Source organism: Pantherophis guttatus, chromosome 5, assembly GCF_059756535.1.
Source record: "Pantherophis guttatus breed Tessera chromosome 5, ASM5975653v1, whole genome shotgun sequence".
NCBI lineage: Eukaryota > Metazoa > Chordata > Lepidosauria > Squamata > Colubridae > Pantherophis > Pantherophis guttatus.
In genome coordinates, this window is record NC_142067.1 from 51,806,025 (window position 1) to 51,812,024 (window position 6,000).

The following is a 6,000-nucleotide window of genomic DNA, read 5'->3' on the forward strand; positions in this document are numbered from 1 at the left end:
CTGATCTTTTGGGATAAACTTTTCCACAATGGAAAGAATACAGAGAGAAAATCTTCCTCCTGGCTCCCAATCCTTTGATCTCTGGGATGGAACTCCAGAGCTTCCTCCCACCTAAACATGTATTACATGGCAAATTCCATCTAGAGTAATGGAGTAATGGTGGCCAGGGAGTCCAAATGAGCTTTAAAGAAAATAAAAAGTATCATGAATTACACATCATAACTCTATTCACCACCAGGGAAATTCCTATAGCACAGATGTTGCTCCCCTAACTAGTTCACACCAGTTAACTCACAGGCAGCTTTCAAGGGAAATTGAATTAAATCAAGATGTATAGATAGAATATGTTGATTCTTGAAATCTTCTGCACCAGCAGTATTTCCATCTTGCTAGAATTCAGTCTTAGTCTCTTCCACCCTTTTTATTCCTTCACATCCTGTAAACACTGGTTCAAGATTTCCACTGCATCTCCTGTTCAGCTTTGTGCTTTAATGGCTTCATGTAGGTGTTAAAAAAAAAAGTGAGCTAATTGTTTCCACTGAACTGCCCAGGATTTAACTTCTCCTCCTTCCATCTCTTCTGATTGGAACCACTTGCTCAAAAAGCAGCAAAACCACTGCAAAATAATACCTCTGATTTCCAGCTGTTACAGGGAATCCAAAAAGATATGATGGTTGGCAGCATCCAATGCTGCTGAAAGATCTAATAGGACCAGGAGAGATATACCATGGTCATTCAGGTCATGCTGAAAGTCATCCATAAAAGTGATTAATGTAGCTTTTACCCCATGTCCAGGCATAAATTCAGATTAGTCTGTTTCAACCAGAAACCCCTGTACTCGTTGCCCCATCTTCTCTACAGTTTCCCATAAAAAAGGAAGCATTGGCCCAATAGCAATTATTTAATGTGATTGAGTCAAGTGGTGGCGTGTCCAAAAGAGGGCACATTGTTGCCTCTTTCAAGCCTGATCGCATCACCATAAAGAAGCTTATAATGAATTTTCAAGAGGTTGCCTCTGTGTGTGTGTGTGTGTGTGTGTGTGTATGTATGAATATCCCTAAAAATCAAATAGCTGAAAAGTGAGTATTGAGCTGGCAAAAATAGGTCAAACATAATAGTAGACATCTCTTCTCCTCCATCTTATTTGGATCTTGGAAAGATGTTTTCTCTAGAAATAGTGAGGCAGGGGATAACAAGTATCAAAGAACTTGAGAAACAAAGTACTAATGGAAGGTGGGGGGGAGAATCTTAGAAAAACACACAACTGCAATGAAGACAGTGTCACAGGATGCCCATTTCCCCCTACATGCCTGCAACAGGCCACTTGGTCTCATTCACAAGATACTAAGTGGCAAAGCATTACAAGTTTTAAATATGTTGAAGCTATGGTGGGACAGAATCAACTTGATGGGAGAAAATGGAAAGTTGAGAATTTTAAATTATAAAATAGGGCAAGATGACAACGAAGATTGAGGTTGTTTAGACATGGTAAGTAAACACTCAATGATAGATCTAAATAGTACAGTGATACTTTAATGGTATATAAGGCATATAACCCTTATGATTAAATGGTGAATACTGAACAAAAACTTTTCCAGAACCCTGGCTCACATTATTTGCAGTGCCCAGCCCTACCCATAAGAGAAGAATAGATTGACTCCTCTTCAGAAAGCAGACTTGGAGAGTGTTATTTATTTAAACCTAAACATTAACTCTTCCCTCAACCTGGTATCTTTCAGGTGGTTAGAATAATGCCATACTGTATCAGAATCATAAATATAATTATCCTGCTAAATAATAATAAATAGAATAGTCCTGTTCAATAAGATGCTAATGCCAATAATATCTACATTGCCATCCTGGCTGTTCCAGTAATTCAGCTGAAGTCTTATCCTGGATAAGAAGAAAGGCACTGCAATTGAATACAAATAAGACAAAGTTGCTGTTTGTCCATCAAATCCTTCTGTCAGTTTTAGTATTATTTCTTGAAAGGGTAGCACTGTCTCTGAGGGGGTAGGTCAGTGGACTTACAGTCTTCCTAGACTTATTGTATGACTACTGTTGGATAGGCAGATGAAGGCAGTGGCAAATGGAAAGATCTTGCAACATGGGAATGTTAAGACCACTCATGTACTGGAGGTGATTCAAAATACAGCAGCTCCTGTGCCAACTTGCCTTGAACATATCATATTGCTGCAATAGACTCATACGTTGGGTATCAATAGATTTCTACTTGATCAAATTTATTGGAATTGAACCTGATAGTTTTAACTTATAAACCCCTATATGTCATGGTACTAATATCTCCAGAACTATTTACTATATCTAGAGTTAATCTGTCCAATGCACCATTTTGTGAAAAATAATTCCACCCCATAGAGAAATTGGAGAGCAGACTGGAGGAGTTGTTTTGTTATGACTCCCAAGCTGCCCCAATTCTGTTCACCTTCCAGAAGCAAGTTAAACCTAACCTATTCCAGGGGACTTAGACAATGATCTGGGAATTTGATTTTGGAATTCTAGTTTGCTGATTTTGTTATTTGTACATTGCCGAAAGTTGTAATGATTGCAGAAGAATGAATGAATGAATGAATCAGTAGTGGGTTTCAAAACCCCTTGCTACTGGTTCGCTTGTGGGTGTACTCACATGTGTGTGCGACGCGCATGTGCAGATATGTCCAGGCGGGTGGGCGGAGCCTCCTGCCACCGCCGCTACTGGTTCACCCGATCCGGGGCAAACCAGTAGCAACCCACCACTGGAATGAATGAATGAATCAATCAATCAATCAATCAATCAATCAATCAATCAATCAAAAAGCCTAATTCACAAACAGGATGGAAGTTGAAATCCAACTCACCCAGAAGATAACCAGGTTGGGGAAGGGTCAAAGATGTCACCTATCTTAGTCTTGTCTCAAAGAAAGTGGCTGAGATAAGAAACTAAACTGAAGGAATAACCAGAGGGATTGCTCATGTATTAAAAAACTGTTTCATTGATTGAAATCCAATATATAAAAATTATTGGAATGCCATGTTCATTTCCATTTCCATCAAAATACAAACTCTGCAAATGTAGGGTTTTAAATAAGGACCGTGTAGTGATTAATTTACTTTGTGTATTTTACTTCAATTAGTCCAACGTTTAATTGTAGAAATAGAGCTCAGATGTTTTGAAACGTGATAACATATTGGCAGTTTTCGAGTAGCGACTGCTGCAATTTAAAGTATTGCTATTGTCATGATTTATATCCCCAGTTATAAAATTTTAGTAAAGGAAAATAAGTCTCAAGATGATTCGATATGAAAAACAAAGCAACTTTAATCATTGATAAAAAATAATAACACCATGCTTCAACAAAATAAAGCACTAAAAATTTTAAAAATGCTCCAAGTAATAAAAGTCTAGGAAATTTTTAAAAATCATCAGCTCTTTGGACTGCTATGGGCATTGCCAGTATATTGAACCTTTTGTTTCTGTTCTTTCAGAAAAAGAGTGATTGTATACAAATGAGGCATTCTGGATTCTTGACAAGACTCCAATATCATGTCCCTTTTAGAGTGAAACTAAGATAGATAATCACTTTCTTTTTAAATCTGGCTTTGTCAGTGGTTGAGCTGGGAAAAATGAAAACAAAGTTGCTTTTTAAAAATATTACAAATGTAACATCTGAATGCTTTCAGAAGATACTATCAGTGAAAAGGCACAGTTATAAAACTGACTGGATGGCACAAATTTAAAAAGTATTTGAACTGCCACTTAAGCCCAAGCAGCTTGTTTCTTAATGACCACAAGTACACAAAATGAAACATAGTGCTATTGAAAAAGAAAATAAAAAGGTTGGGATCACAGGTTTCCTTCCTATATTAATCACATGGAAATGGAACCATGTTACCACTTGATGGCCATATCTTATATGTTCACATACAAATTGATTTTCAAGTTTGCAAGTAGTCTAAGACTGCATTGATACAGCAAACTTAATTTAATTTGAATTTATCTATTTTTATAAAATTCACACAGTGCAGTAAACAATAAAGTAATCATACAGGCTGAGTTTGTATAACATGGTAAACAACTAAAAAACTAATCTATGCAATTTGACTGGGTTCACACAATGACAGCCTTAATGAGTTTATAACCCTCAAGGTAGAGATTTATAGATTGAAGTCAGCTTTTATTAAATATTCTGTGAGGTCCAAATCACTTTGCTGTTCAAAATGCAATTCTAGAAATAAAATATTAATTCAAATGGTGTGGATTTGCCTTACCACTGCCACACTTGATGCTGAACCTATCATCTGGCTAACAGAAATTATGACAAAGCATCAAAAGGAGAAATCTACCCCTGATATGCAAGAATAGATTACTGCTATGTGTTCTTTGTAATTGTTTGAATTAGGCTATTTAATTCAACTTCATCACTAATTTTGGGATTCTGTCATATTGCCATAGTGATATGCATATATTACTTTGATATAATAAAAAATTTAAATGCAAAGCCAAAAGCAAACAACATTAAGATTCAGCCTTTCCTTGATGTGTGGTGATATGTCATATGTGATATGTGAAGGGAAGAATATTGAAATTTATACTGCTTCTCAAGAAGAAAAGTTATTTTTATTGTCTTTACTTACATCCTGCCATTGTTATTTTTATAAATAACTCAAGGTGGCGAACATACCTAATACTTCTTCCTCCTATTTTTTCCACAACAACAATCCTGTGAGGTAAGTTGGGCTGAGAGCGAGTGACTGGCCCAAAATCACCAAGCCAGCATTCTTGCCAAGGTGATTTTTAGCCTGGTGTTTCACTACTGAATGGTGAATGCCTTTGCAATCTCTCCAAGAAATGTATTTTTAACTAATTATTAAATATTAACAGTGGACGCCTTCAGATGTATCTGGCTACAAATACCTCCTCATGAAGCATGAGTATCCTAACTGTCAGTGGGAAACGTTCATCATTTTTGGAGGGCAACAGGTGGAAGAACTGTGGCAATGGCAGGTTAGAAAGGATTGTGTTCACTTGCACTGGTTAAAGTTTTGCAGCAAGAGGGTAACAACTACCTCCCCACTACTTAAAGCGTACAGAGAATTTGGACTGTACGCCATTCATCGAGATCGAAAATAAGGGTTGCGAGAGGGGAAAGAAAGACCGTCTTTTTCCCCCTTTACTTCCTACCTTCACTTTCAGGTTAATCCTATCCACGTTTATTCAGACGCCTTAGCCCCGTTGATGCCCTATAGGAGAGCAGCAGCCCATTGGTCTCTAACATCCACCCCATCGCTTACACGCAGCGGCAGCACCAGCAATAACCAAGGAGCGCGTCAAGGGGCTGGGGCATGGCCAAAAATCAGCCCGGAGCGCATCCCACCCTAGAGCAGCATCGCGTCTTTTCAAAGGGAGCGGCTTTAACAAGTAAGCGAGAGAGGAGAAGGAGGAGGAGGAGGAGGAGGAGGAGGAGGAGGAGGAGGAGGAGGAGGAGGAGGAGGAGGAGGAGAAGAAGAAGAAGAAGAAGAAGAAGAAGAAGAAGAAGAAGAAGAAGAAGAAGAAGAAGAAGAAGAAGAAGAAGAAGAAGAAGAAGAAGAAGAAGAAGAAGAAGGAAGTAGTAGTAGTAGTAGTGGTGGTCGGAGCGCATCCCACCCTAGAGCAGCATCGCGTCTTTTCAAAGGGAGCGGCTTTAACAAGTAAGCGAGAGAGGAGGAGGAGGAGGAGGAGGAGGAGGAGGAGGAGGAGGAGGAGGAGAAGAAGAAGAAGAAGAAGAAGAAGAAGAAGAAGAAGAAGAAGAAGAAGAAGAAGAAGAAGAAGAAGAAGAAGAAGAAGAAGAAGAAGAAGAAGAAGAAGGAAGTAGTAGTAGTAGTGGTGGTTGTCGCCGACGACCCACAGAGAGGTCAAGGCCACCTCGAAGGAGACTGGCCAGAACAGGGTCAAGGGAACCTAATGGGGCGCAAAAGCGGAGAGTCACAGCGCGGCAATGAACATTGAGTAACTAGCCGGCC